Below are 20,436 nucleotides of genomic sequence, written 5' to 3'. Positions count from 1 at the left end.
GGTCAGGAGTAATTCTTGACCATTCCTCGTTACAGAACTGTTTCAGTTCAGCAATATTCTTGGGATGTCTGGTGTGAATCGCTTTCTTGAGGTCATGTCACAGCATCTCAATCGGGTTGAGGTCAGGACTCTGACTGGGCCACTCCAGAAGGCGTATTTTCTTCTGTTTAAGCCATTCTGTTGTTGATTTACTTCTATGCTTTTGGTCGTTGTCCTGTTGCAACACCCATCTGCTGTTGAGCTTCAGTTGGTGGACAGATGGCCTTAAGTTCTCCTGCAAAATGTCTTGATAAACTTGGGAATTTATTTTTCTTTCGATGATAGCAATCCGTCTAGGCCCTGATGCAGCAAAGCAGCCCCAAACCATGATGACCCCTCCACCATACTTCACAGTTGAGGTTTTGATGTTGGTGTGCTGTGCCTCTTTTTCTCCATACATAGTGTTGTTGCGTTTCTTCCAAACAACTCAATTTTAGTTTCATCTGTCCACAGAAAATTTTGCCAGTACTGCTGTGGAACATCCAGGTGCTCTTGTGCAAACTGTAAACGTGCAGCAATGATTTTTTTTGGACAGCAGTGGCTTCCTCTGTAGTATCCTCCCATGAAATACATTCTTGTTTAGTGTTTTACGTATTGTATATTCGCTAACAGGGATGTTAGCATATGCCAGAGACTTTTGTAAGTCTTTAGCTGACACTCTAGGATTCTTCTTCACCTCATTGAGCAGTCTGCGCTGTGCTCTTGCAGTCATCTTTACCAGACGGCCACTGTACCAGCAGTGCTGAACTTTCTCCATTTATAGACAATTTGTCTTACCATGGACTGATGAACAGCAAGGCTTTTGGAGATACTTTTATAACCCTTTCCATCTTTATGCAAGTCAACAATTATTAATCGTAGGTCTTCTGAGAGCTCTTTTGTGCGAGGCATCATTCACATCAGGCAATGCTTCTTGTGTAAAGCAAACCCAGAACTGGTGTGCGTTTTTTATCGGGCAGGGCAGCTGTAACCAACACCTCCAATTTCATCTCATTGATTGGACTCCAGTTGGCTGACACCTTACTCCAATTAGCTCTTGGAGATGTCATTAGTCTAGGGGTTCACATACTTTTTCCACCTGCACTGTGAATGTTTACATGGTGTGCTCAATAAAAACATGGTAACATGTAATTCTTTGTGTGTTATTAGTTTAAGCAGACTGTGATTGTCTATTGTTGTGACTTAGATGAAGATCAGATCACATTTTATGACCAATTTGTGCAGAAATCCATATCATTCCAAAGGGTTCACATACTTTTTCTAGCAACTGTAACAGTCTTTTTACATACAATGAAGTAGACATGAGGATGCATAGGTAATTCTTGATAAGATGTTGGTGGACCCCATTTCACAATGGGCTACTGTTCACCTCTGACAAATTCCTTGCCGGGTCTGGATTTTGCACTCTTAGCTGCCTAACATTCCTATCCTGTCTGGGCCTGTAACTAAATATTTGCGAAGCACACTTTTAACAGTGAGTGTCAACTAGTGTCAACAAGAATATATATAAAGTATACAGAGAGAGGGAATGTGTACAATTTGTGCTATTTAAAATCAATAACCGAAAATAAATAATAGTATTCAATAATCAATTAAATCAGTAGAAAACACAACAAGTGTCCATTCACACGTCCATAGTGTATTGCGGATCCATAATACACCCGGCCAACACCCCCATAGAAAACTGCCTATTCTTGTACGCAATTGCGGACAAGAATAGGACATGTTCTATTTTCTGCAATTTGCGGAACGGATGCGGACCCATTCTACGGACATGTGAATGGGCCCTAAGGCAGATTTCACTTCAGTGCTAATGCTCCATTCACTACTTCAAGGGAGATTCAGACCTCACCAATTGCATACTGATGGCCTTTCCTAAGGATAAGCTTTCAATATAAAAATCTTGAAGAACTTCTTTAAAGGGGATTTCTGGTAAAAAAAAAAAAAGTTTTTTTAACTAGTTCCTGCAGCATGACTTCAATGGTGATGTGGCCACAAGCAGCATGCACTACTGAAACAGTCATTGGCTGGATGTAAACTGCGCCCGGACAGGAAGATGGCGTGAGCAGAGGGAGTGTGGAGGACCGGAGCAGCATGGAACAGGTAAGTATGAATCTTCTGTTTCCACACTGCAGGAACTTGTTAAAAATTATGTTTACCGAAAAAAGCCTTTTAACCCCTTAGGGACCGGGCTCATTTTCACCTTAACGACCAGGTCATTTTTTGCAAATCTGACCAGCGTCACTTTATGTGGTGATAACTTTAAAACGCTTTGACTTATCCAGGCCATTCTGAAATACTTCATGACACTGGTAAAATGGAGTAAAAAAAAATCATTTTTATTTATAAAAAAATACCAAATTCACCAAAAATTTGGAAAAATTTGGAAATTTTTAAGTTTCAATTTCTCTACTTCTATAATACATAGTAATACCTCCAAAAATTGTTATTACTTTACAGTCCCCATATGTCTACAAAACTCAATATTCATGGCCCTGATTAGTTGGTTTACAGAAACACACCATTTTGCTGGACTGGTTTTTTGACACCATGTCCCATTTGAAGCCCCCCCTGTTGCACCCCTAGAGTAGAAACTCCAAAAAAGTGACCCCATTTTAGAAACTACGGGATAGGGTGGCAGTTTTCTTGGTATTAATTTAGGGTACATATGATTTTTGGTTGCTCTATATTACACTTTTTGTGAGGCAAGGTAACAAGAAATAGCTGTTTTGGCATTTTTTTGTTATTTACAACATTCATCTGACAGGTTAGATCATGTGGTATTTTTATAGAGCAGGTTGTCACGGACACGGCGATACCTAATATGTATCCTATTTTTTTTATTTATGTAAGTTTTACACAATGATTTCATTTTTGAAACAATAAAATCATGTTTTTGTTTTTCCATAGTCTGAGAGCCATATATTCAGTTTTTGGGCGATTATCTTGGGTAGGGTATGATTTTTGAGATGACGGTTTGATTGGCACTATTTTGGGGTGTGTATGACTTTTCGATCACTTGCTATTACACTTTTTGTGATGTAAGGTGACAAAAAAACATTTTTTACACTGTTTTTATTTTATTATTTGTTTACGGTATTCATCTGAGGGGTTAGGTCATGTGATATTTTTATAGAGCATGTTATTACGGATACCTAATATGTATACTTTTTTTAAATGTATGTTTTACACAATAATATCATTTTTGAAACAAAAAAAATCATGTTTTAGTGTCTCCATGGTCTGAGAGCCATAGTTTTTTCAGTTTTTGGGCGATTATCTTAGCTAGGGTCTCATTTTTTGAGGGATGAGATGACAGTTTGATTGGCACTATCTTGGGGTGCATATGATTTTCTGATCGCTTGCTATTACACTTTTTGTGATGTAAGGCTTTTTTTACACCTTTTTTCATTTTTTTTTACAATGTTCACCTGAGGGGTTAGGTCATGTGATATTTTTATTGAGCAGGTTATTACGGACGCGGTGAGGTGACTAACATTGGTACTATTTTGGTGGGCATACGCCTTTTTGATCGCTTACTGTTGTACTTTTTGTGATGTAAGTCGACAAAAAAATTGTTTATTTAGCACAGTTTTTATTTTTATTTTTTACGGTGTTCATCTGAGGGGTTAGGTCATGTGATATGTTTATAGAGCCGGTTGATATGGATGCGGGGATACCTAATATGTAAAAAAAAAAAAATCCCTATTTTTTTACCAATTTTGTTTTGACTTTATTTGGGTGAAATGACTTTTTTTTGTTTGTTTTTTACTTGAAACTTTTTGGCGGGAAAACTATTTTTTCAACTTGTTTTTTTCACTTTATTTTTTGTCCCACTTTGGGACTTCAACTTTTGGGGTCTGATCCCCTTTACAATGCATTCCAATACTTCTTAAGCCCTTTAAAGGAAACCTGTCATGTGGATATTTGATTATAATCTAACTAATTATATACAATCATTAACTATTAAAAAGATTTAATAGTTAAGCCTTAGATATATTCACTTACTGGTGTGACAGATGATTACCTCATAATATACACACAAAGATTCCGCATGCTAATGAGCTGATTTGAGTCCAGTGTGATGTCATTGAGTCCAGCGTATATTTAATTAAGAGCTATAGCCACTCCCCTGCCCACCTGCTGTTGATTCATATGGAAAAAAACTGTCATTCAGCAGCCGGTGGGCGGGGAGAGTCAGGAGCTCATGAATATTCATAACTCATCATTATCAGCTGGAGCTTTTCAATACAAGATGTTGGCAGATTGACTGGGTCAATTAAAGAAAGTGACCCAGCATTTTGCTAACTTATAAGTTTTGCAACTTATTTATGTTGCCCTTAGTTAGGACACCATAAAACTGAAGACAGGTTCCCTTTAATCTTAGTTCACGTCAGTGTTTTTGCCAGTGATTTCCTTCAGTTACTGTTAGCTGAGACAAGAGTGGAGCCTGCACAGAGATAATGTATAATTGAAAGATTTGCACCTGTTCTTTGTTTTTGACCTACCCCTGGTTTTGGCTCATAATCACTGATGGAAATCACTGACCAAACACTGCCGTGTGAACTGAGCCTTAACCTGTTTGGGACATAGGGCGTACAGGTACGTCCTGATGTCCTGGTACTTAAGGACACAGGGCGTAGATGTATGTCCTGTGTATTTCCGATCACCGCCGCGCGGGGGAGTCCCGTGACCCCCCCCGGTCAATTCAGACCTGCGGTTTGCGGCTTTTACTGGAGGTTGTGGCGGCGGGCGGCGGTGCCATCGGGTCCCCGTGCGGCTGTAGAGGGGACCCGATGGCATGGAAGGCAGCGCGGCACCATGGCTACTGTTGGGAACAATAGAGCCTTAAGTGCAGTAGTAAAATGATGGCTATGCATCCTAACAATTACTTACATATTGTACTTTACACAGGCAGATTTGAAGCTTATTGATAAATCATGAATAATGGATCAAAAGTATTGGACTAAAACTTTGCAAATACACATATATAACCAACACAAACATATTGAGATTTAAGATTTAAGATTGTTTTCAGGCATGAATCATATTAAACAAGTCATGTGAGGAGGATCCACCCCTTCTGTTAAGACCCATCTGTTTTTTAACAAGTGAATGGTGGAAAATCCCCAAAACTTGTAATATACTCTTTGTACAAAATGTGTGACTTCTGAACAGAAAAAAACTATTATAGAGGTTTAGTTCATGTGCCCCTAAAATACTTATTTTAGGTTAGCAATAAACAGCATTGTAAGAATTAAAAACACAGGGGGTCATTTATGACCAGATATAAACCACTTTTGTGGCGTATATCTGGTGCAGATTCTTTCGCATGCCATGGTGCGGCAGAATCTGATACTTCTTTTTCGCTCACACCAGGTCTAAAAAAGTGGGCATGGGGTGGTTTAGGCATAAAAAAATTGTCTAAATGTAAGACAGCAAGGAATCTGCACCTCTACACAACTTTGGCGATCCACTGGCAGCTATAGGGCTTATTAACCACTTCAACCCCGCTAGCTAAAACCCCCTTAATGACCAGGCCACTTTTTACACTTCTGCACTACACTACTTTCACCGTTTATTGCTCGGTCATGCAACTTACCACCCAAATGAATTTTACCTCCTTTTCTTCTCACGAATAGAGCTTTCATTTGGAGGTATTTCATTGCTGCTGACATTTTTAACTTTTTTGTTATTAATCGAAATTTAACGATTTTTTTGCAAAAAAATGACATTTTTCACTTTCAGCTGTAAAATTTAGCAAAAAAACCGACATCCATATATACATTTTTCGCAAAATTTATTGTTCTACATGTCTTTGATACTAAAAAAATGTTTGGGCAAAAAAAAAAAATGGTTTGGGTAAAAGTTACAGCGTTTACAAACTATTGTACAAAAATGGGAATTTCCGCTTTTTGAAGCAGCTCTGACTTTCTGAGCACCTGTCATGTTTCCTGAGGTTCTACAATGCCCAGACAGTAGAAAAAACCCACAAATGACCCCATTTCGGAAAGTAGACACCCTAAGGTATTCGCTGATGGGCATAGTGAGTTCATAGAACTTTTTATTTTTTGTCACAAGTTAGCGGAAAATGATGATTATTTTTTTTTTTCTTACAAAGTCTCATATTCCACTAACTTGCGACAAAAAAAAAAAAATTCTAGGAACTTGCCATGCCCCTCACGAAATACCTTGGGATGTCTTCTTTCCAAAATGGGGTCACTTGTGGTGTAGTTATACTGCCCTGGCAATTTAGGGGCCCATATGTGTGAGAAGTAGTTTGCAATCAAAATCTGTAAAAAATGGCCTGCGAAATCCGAAAGGTGCACTTTGGAATGTGGGTCCCTTTGCCCACCTAGGCTGCAAAAAAGTGTCACACATCTGGTATCACCGTACTCAGGAGAAGTTGGGGAATGTGTTTTGGGGTGTCATTTTACATATACCCATGCTGGGTGAGATAAATATCTTGGCAAAAGACAACTTTTCCAATTTTTTTATACAAAGTTGGCATTTGACCAAGATATTTATCTCACCCAGCATGGGTTCACAGGAAATCTCGGCCCTCGCGAGATGACGCGTATATGCGTCACTCTGCGCAGGGCTGCCGCCTCCGGACCGCACATCTGCGTTAGGCGGTCCGGAGGCGGTTAAGACTGGTGTCTAAAACGCTGGTCTTAATAAATGTGCCCCACAATTCCAAGGTATACTCACCTAAAAATGGTACAGATCAAATGTACAACTTGATCTGTAACAAAAAGCACCTCCAATAGCTGTGTCAAAGCAAAAATAAATAGTTATATATTCCAGAATACCATAATAAAAAAAGGAAAAATATAATAATGTAAGGACAGCGCAGCGTAGCCATTCCCCTTACAGAGAATGGAGGATCTTTTTGGCCCTTAGTGGTATATGTGGCTCTCCACTCTAGGATTGTGGAATCTAGGAATGAGGCAGACACTATTATCTAATCTTATCTAATCTGATATCTATCTATCTATCTAAAAAAAAAAAAAAAAAAAAATCTCCACAGCACATCCAAAAGAAAACGTGCGTTTTTTCACCAGATATCGACGTTTCAGTCCTCTCAATGGGACCTTTCTCAAGCAGAAACCTGCAGTTTCTGCTTGAGAAAGGTCCTATTAAGAGGACTGAAACGTCGCTATCTGGTGAATAAACACACGTTATCTTTTGGAGGTGTATAGTTGGTGGATCGCCTCTTCAGCCGCTTGCACTCCATTCCTACTAAAGTACTGCGGTGTTGCCCATTACATTTTTTTCTGGAGTATCTATCCCTAGTAACTACGGTAACTTCCGTACATACCTGCTGTAGTGTCTTTAAAATGAGGAAAACCTGTTTAATTCCCCCACTCAGACTGAAACCCATTGGCTTCTGTGAATGCAAAGTGAAATAAGGCCAAGATCAGCTGCACATGTGGACAAAATTGTTGGTACCCTTTCATAAAAAAAAAGAAAAACCCACAATAGTCACTGAAATAACTTGAAACCGACAAAAGTAATAATAAATAAAAATTTGCTGAAAATCAACTAATGAAAATGAGACATTGCTTTTGAATTGTGGTTGAACAGTATAATTACCATAATAAACTAAACTAATGAAACTGGCCTGAATAAAAATGATGGTACCCTTAAAAGGGTTTTCCAGGATTTTAATATTGATGATGACCTATCCTCAGGATATCAGATCGGTGGGGGTCCGACACCTGGCACCCCTCGATCAGCTGGTTGAAGAGAAGGCCGCGCTCCGTGCAAGCACTGCCTTTCCTTCATTTTTACCTGCTTGCCGTCAACTTCGTAGTGGTGACCAGGTGTAATTACAATTCCTATACACTTAAATAGGAAGGAGACATCCCACTGTAGTGAAAGGGGTGGCTTCTTGTAATTACATCGGCTTGCCACAGCGATGTTGACAGCGAGCAGGTAAACAATGAAGGGAAGACAATGATCGAACATATTGTGGCCTTCTCTTCAACCTGCTGATTTGCGTGGGTGCTGGGTGTCAGACCCCCGCCAATCTGATATTGATGACCTATCTTGAGGATAAGTCATTAAGTCATTAATATTAAAAACCCTGGAAAATCCCTTTAACTTAATATTTTGCTGCACAACCTTTTGAGGCAATCACTGCAATCAAGTGTTTTCAGTAAGGGTACTTTCACACTTGCGGCAGGATGGATCCGGCAGGCTGTTCACCCTGTCGGATCCGTCCTTCCGCTGTTTCGCCGTACCGCCGCTCCGTCCCCATTGACTATAATGGGGACGGGGTGGCGCTCCGGCGCAGTACGGCAGTTCGCGGTCAGAGGCCGCCGGACTAAAAAGTCGGACATGCAGGACTTTTAGTCCGGCAGCCTTTCGCCGTGGACTGCTGTACTGCGCTGGAGCGCCGCCCCCGTCCCCATTATAGTCAATGGGGACAGAGCGGCGGTACGGCGAAACAGCGGAAGGACGGATTCGACAGGGTGAACAGCCTGCCGGATCCGTCCTGCCGCAAGTGTGAAAGTACCCTTACTCTCAGTGGGACTTCTGAACCTGTCCACAGGTATTTTGGCCCACTCCTCATGAGCCGCTCCAGCTGTCTCAGGTTTGAAGAATGCTGTTTCAGCTCCTTCCACAGATGTTCAATAGAATTTAGATCAGGGCTCTTAGGAGGCTACATTAGAATAATCCAATGCTTTACTCTTAGCCATTCTTGGATGTTTTGGGTCATTATCCTGTTGGAGGGCCCATGCGGTACGACTGAGACCAAGCTTTCTGAAACTGGGCAGTACATTTTGCTCCAAAATGCTTTTATAGTGTTCAGATTTCATTGTACCCTGCACACATTCAAGACCCTCTGTGCCAGATGCGGCAAAGCAGCCACAAAACATAAACGAGCCTCCTCCATGTTTCACAGTAGGTACAATGTTCTTTTCTTTGTATGCTTCATTTTTGCGTCTGCGAACATAGAACTGATGTGACTTGCCAAAAAACTCCTGTTGTGTCTCATCTGTCCAAAGGACATTCTCCAAGAAACTTTGTGGTTTGTCAATATGCATTTTGCCAAATCCCAGTCCCACATTTTTTATGATTTGTTTTCAACAGTGCTTTCTCAGTTGTCTTTCTCACTTTGGCTAAGACAGCGACAGATGGTGAGATGTACCTTGACCTTGGAGTTTACCTCTAATGTAGTGTCACGGGACACGGAGGCGCTCGCTCTCCTCAGCACCGTCGGCGTCCTGTTGCTGTGCAGGAGAGAGGACGCGCACAGTGTCCTCGTGTCCTAGGTGACAGGGGACAGGACAGACCGGCCACGCACGTCTTCTCTGCGCGGCCGGCGTCCTCAGTTCCCCCACTAACCAGGATAGGTCTGAGCACCGAGCAGGACACTCGGTGCTCGGCTGTTCTCTCTGGTGCGGGTCATGTGGTGCTGGCCACATCACATGACCTCAGGCTGGCCACAGGTTTCCTGTTAATTAGGTACCTGGCGATTGTTTGGTTTCCTGTATACTTACCTGATCCTGTATTTCCTGACGATCCTCTGCCTGCTCCTGCTGTACTGCGCATCTCTCCTGGTATTCTGACCCCGGCTTCCACCTGACGATTCTTTGCAGACTCCTATTGTACTTCGTTTCTCTCCTGGTATTTGTCCTCAGCTTCTCCTGACTATTCTCTGCTTATTCCTTGGTACGGCGTAGCTCTCTAGGTAATGACCCGGTCCGTTCACGTTCCGTTATTTGTCTTGTCTGTCTTCCCAGCACGTATCCTAAGTTAGGGACTGCCATCCAGTTGTCCCCTGTCATCTGGACTTGCGAGGCAAGTAGGAAGGGCCAGGGGTGAGGGTGGAGCGCAGTGGTCACTATCTTTCCCCCCCTGTGTAGTGTACGTGACTGTCACAGATTAACAGGCCGTAACCAAACCAGTGTATCATGAATCCTCTGGTGACCCTGACTGACCATGTCTCTAACTTGATGCAGATGGTGCAGGAGCTAGGGGAGAAACTCCATTCTTTTGACCTAGGACAAGGTTCTTCCATCCCTCAGGCCTCCAGTCCGCATTTGCCCTGTCTGATGAATCAGACAGGGTACTAGTAGCCGAAACTGCTCTAAAGGCACTGGTTCAGGGCGATCTACCTGCGGAGGAATATTGCACCCAATTTAGAAGGTGGTGTGTTCCCTCAGGATGGAATGAACCGGCCCTTAAGAGTCAGTTCAGGTCAGGTCTGTCTGATAACTTAAAGGATCTTCTAGTCAGTTATCAGCTTCCGGAGACTCTAGAGGAGATGATGACCCTTGTAGTCTGACTTGACCAACGGGTTAGAGAGAGACGAGGGAATCTGCGCCGCAGACGTGGAGTGTGTTTTTACTGCAAAGATCCTGACCATTGGATCAACCAGTGTCCTAAGAAGGCCCTCTCCGTCAAGTCTCCCAAGGCAAGGCAACCTAAAGACCAGGTACACCCTGATATTACGAAATCTAAGCTTTTGGTACCTATAACGATATCTCTGGGGGTTAATAAATGGCCGGGTAAGGCCTTTATTGACTCTGGCTCAGCGGCCAGCTTTATTGATTCTGAGTATGCCATTAGACTGGGTATTCCAATTTTTTCTCTTCCTACACCTATCCATGTCATGGCTATTGACGCCACTCCCCTGGTAGGTGGTATGGTGAGGTCATGTACCTCAGAGATTTCTTTAACCGTGGGTGTGTGCCACTCTGAGAAATGTTCCCTCTTAGTCCTGGAGAACTTACTGGTCGAGGTGGTACTAGGGTTGCCTTGCCTCGATTACACAACCCCACTATAGATTGGTCCAGGGGGGAGTTGGTGAAATGGGGACCTAAGTGTGACTCGTGCTTGTCTGTGGTACAAGCTGGGTTCTCAGTAGAATCTGATATATTACCCACGGTCATTAGAGAATCTTCTGATGTGTTCTCATCACCAACCCAGAGGTTCTACCACCCCATAGACCGTAGACCTTATGATTGCGCCATAGATTTAGTTGAAGGTGCCAGGTTTCCCAAGGTATTTATAATCTTTCTAAGCTCGAACGCAAGGCCATGGAGGATTATATTAAGGAAAGCCTTGGTAAGGGGCACATTAGACCTTTTGTCTCTCCTATGGGAGCAGGGTTTTTCTTTGTTAAGAAGGATGGTGGTCTTAAGCCTTGTATCGATTACTGGAAATTAAATAAGATCACTATCCAGAATAGATACTCTCTCCCATTGATTCCGGATTTATTTAACCAGGTTATGGGGGCAACCTAGTTTTCTAAGATTGACCTGAAAGGGGCATATAATCTAATCCGAATCAAGGAGGGAGACGAATGGAAGACGGCGTTCAATACTCCGGCAGGACACTTTGAATATCAGGTTATGCCTTTTGGACTCAGCAATGCCCCAGCTGTGTTCCAGAACTTTATGAACGATATTCTTAGGGAGTTTTTATGTGTAATCTTATTTTATTCGTTTTTTGGTTTTCATAAGCAAATGACTCAATACATCACAGACATTGATATAAGTAATATGGACATAGTCCAACAAAGGGACACGCAGGACCCTCGAAAAACAGCTGTAATATCACAGAGGTATTACCATTAGCGGGACACAGACATCCCAACCAAACAGGGAACCCCAATCAGGGAGGGCTATCACTATGCAGACGAATTATCCATGTTCTAACCCCCGAAAGACCAATTAATCACACTAAGTGAGTAAACCTAAACGGAGGACCCTACAACACAACAGACATAAAAGACACAGAAGGGAAGAGGAATAGGAAGAGGGAAGGGTACTAAGGAGAGGATACGCCTGACAAGAACCCTACTAAGGAAAAATTCAGGGACCCACCAAATCACCAAATCTCTGAGAGTCTAAAAAGAGAATCAGAGAATTGTATCTGTTCTGGTAAATCCCACCTCTCTCCTGACTATCCGCTATCAACTCTTCCATCCTAAGAATATGTTTAAATTCCTTGGCCCATTCAGACAAAGTGGGAGGGGCAGTGGTTTTCCAATGCCTTGGAATCACCATGCGCGCCGCTGCCAAGAAGAGGCGTAATGCCCCTTTCTTAACTTGCGAGATAGAGCCAGGAATTAGAGATAGCAGTGTAACCTGAGGAGTATTAGCTACTGACTGGTTCGAATAGCTGGCATAGATGCTCAAAACATTCTCCCAGAACGGTTTTATCAGCTGGCAGTCCCACCAGATATGCAGCATGGAACCTTGCTCTCTTTCACACCGCCAGCAGTGATCTGGAACCGACGGGAACATCTGGTGCAGAATAGTAGGGCAGTAGTACCACCTAGAGACAATTTTATAATTCTTTTCTTTAATTTGAGATGCCATGGACATCCCATGGGAGAGTGTACAAATCTTCTCCACCTCATCCGCCGAGAAGGTAACTTGCAAGTCCCTTTCCCATTTTGCGAAGCAGGGGGCTCTGTCACCATTTTGGGACTGTAGCAGAACCTGATACATGGATGATATTGTACCGCGACCGTCGTTGGAGGCCAGGTAAAGTTTGTCGAAGTCTGTCAACTGACCCACCACTCCACCAGGGAACTTCTGGCACATAAAAGACCTGACCTGAGCGTACCCCAACCATGAAACTTGTGCAAAAGCCACATTCTGTCTGAGGCATTCAATGGAGGATAAGAGCCCCGAGGTGACTAAGTCCCTAACCCTCAGGATCCCATCCCCTACGGTTTTAATGAGAAAAGCAGATGGTCGAAGGCCCGGTAAAAATGCAGGATTACCATGCAATGGGGTCATGGGGCCTGGTCTAGCTGACACCTGTGACATGGAGATCCACTTATCCCAGATAGATAGAGCATGTCTTACCAGGTATGGCCATTCTTCAGGAGCCGGCCGTTTATCCAATTCAAGCCAAGGCAGCGCTTGAAGAGGGAGGGGAGACAAAGACTGCTCCAAGCCTATCCACAACTTCTGAGCATCCTTATGAAGCCAGTCCCTAATTCTGGTTAGCACAGAGGCGCTATGATAGATTAGCATGTCTGGGAGGCCAAACCCGCCCAAGGATTTCTGTTTAGTCAGGACTTGCCTCCCTAACCTAGGTTTGCTAGCTTGCCATATGAACTTATTCAGGCCTTTCTGCAGCTCTTGGAAGTACGACCGTGGTACATATATCGGGACCGTTTGAAAGAGGTAAAGAAACCTCGGTAGGATGTCCATCTTGAAGGCGGACATGCGGCCAAACCAAGACAGCTTTTTGAGGGAATATTTCTGCATGTCCTCCAGCGTTCTCCTCTGCAGAGGTAAGTAGTTGAGTGAAAAAAGCAAGTGTAGCTGCGTAGGGATCTGGACACCCAAATACACCAAACTTTGCTCTTTCCATTTAAAAGAAAAGTTAGTTCTGAGGGAGTCTACATCCGTATCAGACAAAGAAATGTTTAGTAGCTCTGTCTTAGAGAGATTCACCTTAAAATTGCTCAAGTGGCCAAATCTGTCAAACTCTCGGAGTAAAGATGGAATTGAGATATGGGGGGATGACACGTATAGGAGCAAATCGTCAGCGTACAACGCCAGTTTCTGCTGTCTATTCCTGACGGAAACACCTGGGATATCGGGATTGAGGCGGATAGCTTGAGTGAGATGTTCCATTTGTAATACATATAGGAGAGGGGACAGTGGACAGCCCTGACGGGTTCCATTATGGATCTCATAAGGTGGTGCTAGGACCCCATTAACCCTAACTCTAGCGGTAGGGTTAGTATATAAGGCTGACACATATTCTATGAATCTATGTCCCAATCCAAGATGTTGCAAGGAAGCTAACATAAATCGCCAGTGGACCCTGTCAAATGCCTTTTCGGCATCTACAGACATCAGACCAACAGGGATCCGACTTTCTTGCACATGGTGGATCAATGTGATAGTGCGTATGGTATTGTCTCTGACTTCTCTGCCAGGGACAAAGCCCACTTGATCTAGGCTAATACATTGCGGTAGAATCAGCCGCAACCTATTCGCCAGGATCTTTGAATAGATCTTAATGTCACAATTTATTAAAGATATCGGCCTATAATTACCACAAACCGTGCTATCCTTATTGGGCTTGGGAATGACAACGACATGAGCCTCTAGGGATTGTTTAGGGAAGGGACAAGCAGGAGAGATGCAATTGAACGCTTTTGTCATCAAGGGACTAAGTAGATCAAGGAATCTTTTATAGAAAACGCCAGTAAATCCATCCGGCCCCGGACTCTTATGGCGTTTAAGAGATTTAATCACCACTTTTACCTCAGTCTCAGAGAGGGGTAAATCTAGATCAGCTTGCTGTTCAGGCGTAATCGCGGGCAGGGCCGTCTCAGCTAGATAGGAAGATATACGACCATCCAGATCAGAGGGCCGCATGTCCGCGAACTGGCCTTTGATATTATACAAGGATGCATAGTATTCTCTGAAAGCTTCAGCAATATGGAGAGGATGGTGCAATGTCTTACCTTGTGAATCCTTAATCTCAGGAATATAGGATTGTAACGATTTAGGATGGAGAAGTTTGGCAAGGGCCGATCCACATTTATTGGCGTTCTCGAACAAAAAGCCCTGATATCTTTCCCTAGCGTGTGCATGTCTCCTGCCAATCTCCTCCCTCAATTTATCTCTCACTGAGGACAATTCTGACAATAGATCTGGGGTACGAGATCCCTTATGAAGGGATTCGAGGCAAAGTAACTCGTCCGATAAGCTCCTAATGCGTGCCTCCCTTTCTTTTTTCAGTCTCGAGCCGTGTTGAATAAAAACCCCTCTCAGAACACACTTAAGTGCTTCCCACTGCAGAGGAGGAGCTGTGGAGTCATTGGTGTGAGTGACCATGAAATCTGAAATGGATTTCTCTATGGCTTGTCTACAAACCATATCTTTCAATAAATGTGCATTGAGCCGCCAAGTCCACTCTTTAGCTACTAAATCAGGTAGAGCCAGGGTAAGAAAAACTGGGGCATGATCCGACCATAATATCGATCCAACATCCACCTTAGGCTGATAGGACAAAGCATGATGGGAAATAATGAACAGATCAATCCTACTATAGGAGTCATGAGCTGGGGAGTAATATGTGTAATCACGGCTCGTCGGATTTAGCACCCTCCAGACATCCACCAGCCTATTGGACCGCAAAACAGAGCGGACCCTAGTAAGGGTCGAGTGAGGAATTAGTGGATCTACCAAGGGAGGTGTCCAACAGCGGGTTAAGAGGTAAGTTAAAGTCCCCTCCCAGCAGTACAATACCATCCAAGAAAGATTCCATTTTTGACATAATAGCAGCAAATGCCTTACCTTGTCCCGAATTCGGGAGATATATATTACCTACTGTGTACACTCTCCCATGTATGGCCAGCTTGACAAAGACGTACCGTCCAGTACTGCAAGATCTAGAATCCAAAACAGAGCAAGGTAAATTTTTGTTCAACGCTATCGAGACACCTTTTGCTTTAGCATCTGGATTAGTACTATGGAACCAAGTGGTGTACGTTCTGGATCTGAAATTTGGTACATGGTGCGTCTTAAAATGTGTTTCCTGGAGAAGTAGGATCTGAGCCTTTTCTTTTTGTAACCCAGCTAGGATCATTGCCCTTTTGTCTGGGATATTAAAGCCCCTTACATTCAGGGAGACCAATTTGATCTCAACCCTCTGATTGGTCGGAGGCGCCATGACCAAAGTACAGAGAGACCCTAACAGGATAGGTGACAGGAACGGGGGTGGGGAAAACACACAACGGTAAAACCACACAACAGAGAATCACACAAGGACACAACGATACACAAAACAAGGGAAGGGGAAAGGTAATCAGACAAGACAAGACCACAAAAAGAAAAAGGGAAAAAGACTATAGACACAATCCCAGACAGGGGAGACACCCTAAGGTATCAAGAAAACCTCGGGGATGAGGTGAGTAACGAATAAACGTTAAACAGGGAACTGTCTTCCAACAGCAGGAGTAAAGACCTGCCTGAGAGTATATTGGACCAGCTTTATACTTCTGCACGCCTCAAAGAGATGGCGGGCAGAGAAGGGGGAGAGCAGCTCTATAAAAATGCACGTATCCCCGACCAACACACAGGAAACCCAGTAACCAGAGATCAAGCTGTGGGGAAGGGATGCCTAGTGAGATGGGTTACTTCTTCCAGGGAAAAGAGGACCCCGTCCCTAAAACATATAGAAAAGTCAGGCACTTGAGAGCTGGACTTAAGCCATTAGAGGCCTCGTGAGGAAACTGTGTAAAGGGGTACATCCTACTCCTCGAATCATAACTAAGAAACACAATCAGAAAGGCTGTCTCCTGTCATCCACCCCTCTGTTCCGTCCTGGAGAGGCAGCCTTCCAAACCGAGAATCTCGACGGGATCGGGGGGGGTGATGGTCCAGTCAGGGAGTTCAATATCAGGGAGACCCAGCGCTGCTAAGAAGTCAGCTAACTCAGACGGGTCACGCAGTTCATAGCGCTTGCCCCCCCTTCTGACCACCAGCTGGAACGGATAACCCCACATATAGGGGATGTCCCTTTCACGGAGGCATTCTAGCAAGGGACGAAGAGCTCTTCTCTGTTGTAATGTGGAGCGAGCCAGGTCCTGCAAAAGAGAGATATGAGCTCCCCTGAACTCGATCATGGCGGTGTTGCGCGCCTTTCGCATGATCTCTTCTTTGATGGAGTAATAATGTAGGCGACATATCACATCTCTGGGTCTAGCAGGATCCGGATTTGGGGGGCCGAGTGTCCTGTGCGCCCTGTCAATTTCTAGGTCATCCGAGATCGGCCTATTCAGGATCGTCTTGAACAGTTCTTGTAAAGTGTGAATAAGATCAGCAGAAGGAATAGCTTCAGGGAGGCCCCGCAGCCTAATATTGTTGCGCCTACTTCGATTTTCCACATCTTCATGTAGACGATAGAGCTGACTGATATGTTGATCTCTCTGCACCCCTTTATCTTCCAGCATGTCCAGGCGGGAGGACAATTCAGCCCTATGGGAGGATACATCGTCCACCCTCTCCTCCACCATTTGTAGCTTGGTGGACAGGGTATGAAGTTCCTGCTTATAGGAGGTTTCAAGGCGTGCAATAAACTGTTCCATCTCTTGCCTGGTCGGCAGTTGTCGGACATGGGCTCTCCAGTCCCAGGGTGGCTCCTCTGAGTCCACCGGAGGGATAGCCTGGGATAAGGCCAGTTTCTGTGGAGTCAGTGCGGCCTGAACCGGCGACGTGGAGTCTCGTAGGGCCTGGCAAGATGGCGCCAACCTGTTGTCTCCGCCAGACATAGCGTGGGCCGGAGGAGGCGAGTCCCTCTTCTGGTTTACAGCGGGCGAGTGGGGCTGGTTCATGTTGCGGTGAGTTACCCCTGATTTCTCCGCTTGTTTCAGAGTCTGTAAGGGCTTGTATGGGGGTGCAGCGGCGTTCAATTCACTCGCAGCTTGTGGGAGAACCGTGGCGCCAAAGTCGCGGCCCGTTACTTTCTGGCCTTCAGGAGCGAAAAACTGCTGGATGTTCTTATGCCTCACGTCCGTGGGGGTATTAACGGAACCGGCAGAGGATCCCCTTCTCGTCCGAACCATCGGAGCCTGGGATTGCAGGTGCTGGTGAGCTAGAAATGCTTGCTAAGGCCCTCTCAGGACAGGAGCTCTCAGCGATGCGTGTTCACTCCGCCATAGTCAGGACACGCCCCCCTTAGGGAGTTTTTAGGTAAATTTGTCATTTTCTATATTGAAGACATTTTGATATTTTCTCCTGATTTCAAATCTCATGTGTCTCATGTTAGACAAGTATTAGAGGTGTTGAGGGAGAATCAGTTGTCCGCTAAACAATAGAAATGTGTCTTTAGTGTACAGGATATACTGTTTCTAGGGCATGTCCTTACCCCCTCACGCCTTCAAGATGGATCCTGGTAAGGTACTAGCAATTAAGGAATGGGTAAGGCCTTCATCCTTAACTCCTTACAACGGTTCTTAGATTTTGCCAATTACTACCGTAAATTTATTAAGAATTTTTCAGTAATTGCTAAATCGTTGACCGACCTCACTAAGAAAGGGGCAGATTTGGAGAACTGGTCTACTGAGGCCATTACTTCATTTGAAACACTAAAAAAGGCATTCAGTAGCGCTCCCATTCTGATCCAGCCAGATCAGGAGAGACGGAGAGACCTTTTATTGTGGAGGTGGATGCGTCTGAGGATGGCGCAGGAGCAGTCCTTTCACAAGGTCCTGCTAGTCTAACTAACCTGAGACCGTGTGCATTCTTTTCCAGAAAATTTTCTTCCACCGAGAGAAACTCCGACATAGGGAATCGGGAGTTGCTGACCATTAAGTGGGCATTTAAGGAGAGGAGGCATGTTCTGGAGGGGGCAAGGCATTGTGTAACTGTTGTCACTGACCATAAGAACCTTATGTTTCTCGAATCTGCTAAGAGGTTGAATCCCCGTCAGGCTTGATGGGCACTGTTTTTTACTCGTTTTGATTCCTCCATTACTTTCAGGCCTGGAAGTAAAAACGTGAAGGCTGACACATTATCTCAGAGCTTCCATGCTTTTCAGCCTACAGAGGCACCGTCTGAATCCATCCTACCAGCAAATATCTTCATAGCAGCCTTAACCCAGGATATCTCGGCTCTAATTAAGGCTGAACAACATCTGGCACCGGCAACCACCCCAACAGATAAGTTGTTTGTCCCCATACATTTTTGTCTCCAGCTGTTGGGTGAGTGTCATGATTCTGCCTTTTGTGGACATGCAGGTTTTGAGGGCACTAGGGAGCTGGTTTCTAGATCTTATTGGTGTCCCACTCTAACTAGGGATGACAAGTCCTACGTGTCAGCTTGTGAGGTTTGTGCTAGGTCTAAGACAGCTGGACACTCGGTGCTCGGCTGTTCTCCCTGGTGCAGGTCATGTGGTGCTGGCCACGTCACATGACCTCAGCCTGTCAGTATTTAACAGGCAGCCTGCTGGCCACAGGTTGCCTGTTAATTAGGTACCTGGCGATTGTTTGGTTTCCTGTATACTTACCTGATCCTGTGTTTCCTGACGATCCTCTGCCTGCTCCTGCTGTACTGCGCATCTCTCCTGGTATTCTGACCCCGGCTTCCACCTGACGAGTCTTTGCGGACTCCTGTTGCACTTCGTTTCTCTCCTGGTATTTGATCTTGGCTTCTCCTGACTATTCTCTGCTTATTCCTTGGTACTGCGTAGCTCTCTAGGTAATGACCCGGTCCGTTCACGTTCCGTTATTTGTCTTGTCTGTCTTCCCAGCACGTAAGTTAGGGACTGCCGTCCAGTTGTCCCCTGTAATCAGGACTTGCGAGGCAAGTAGGCAGGGCCAGGGGTGAGGGTGGAGCACAGTGGTCATTATGCCCCCCCCCCCATGTGTAGTGTGCGTGACACCTCACATGTAGACAGTGGCGGAGAGTGGAACGCAGGTATTTATTTATTTTTTAAATATATGTATGCTGGCTGTATTATGGGGGGATTATTATTATTACTAATTATTAAAGAGCCATTCATTCCATGGCGCTGTACATATGAAAAGGGGTATACATACATAATACTAAACAAATGCAATAAGCATGAACAAGACGAGTTACAAACTGGTTACAGAAGGAGAAAAGGCCCTGCCCTTGAGGGCTTACAATCTACAGGGTATGGGAGAATGATACAGTAGGTGAGGGTAAAGCTGGTCAAAAGGGTATAGTAGCAGCAGGGTCACTGTAGGTTGTAGGCTTGTCTGAAGAGGTGGGTTTTCAAGTTTTTTTCGAAGGATTCCACTGCAGGTGAGAGTCTGATATGTTGGGGTAGAGAGTTCCAGAGTATGGGGGATGCACGGGAGAAATCTTGGAGATGATTGTGGGAAATGGTGATAAGAGAAGAGTAGAGAAGATCTTGTGAGAATCTGAGATTATGTGTAGGGATGTATCGGGAAAGTAGCTCATAGATGTACCGAGGGGACAGGTTGCGGACAGCCTTATATGTATTTGTTAGTATTTTAAACTGAATTCGCTGGGCGATAGGGAGCCAGTGAAGGGATTGGCAGAGGGGAAAGGCAAAGGAGTAACAGGGGAGAGATAGATTAATCAGGCAGCAGAGTTGAAGATAGATTGGAAGGGTGCGAGGGTGCTAGATGGAAGGCCACAGAGGAGGATTTTACAGTCGTCTAGGCGAGAGATGATAAAGGCAGCAGGGGAGAGTGTGCAGCCATTGATCATGATTAGATAGGTCTGTTGGGGGGGGGGGAGCATTGAGTGAGATGGGGGAAAGATGATAAATTCAGTTTAATCCATGATGAGTTTTAGAAAGCGAGAGGAGAAGGAGGTAGATTTGTGTGTTGTCAGCATAAATGTGATATTGAAAGTCATGCTCTCCATCATCCTCTTGTCTAGTTATCACCCCATATCACTTCTCCCACAT

The sequence above is a fragment of the Bufo gargarizans genome, chromosome 3 (genome assembly GCF_014858855.1).
Source record: "Bufo gargarizans isolate SCDJY-AF-19 chromosome 3, ASM1485885v1, whole genome shotgun sequence".
Taxonomy (NCBI): Eukaryota; Metazoa; Chordata; class Amphibia; order Anura; family Bufonidae; genus Bufo; species Bufo gargarizans.
Note: the sequence above shows the minus strand (reverse complement) of the source record.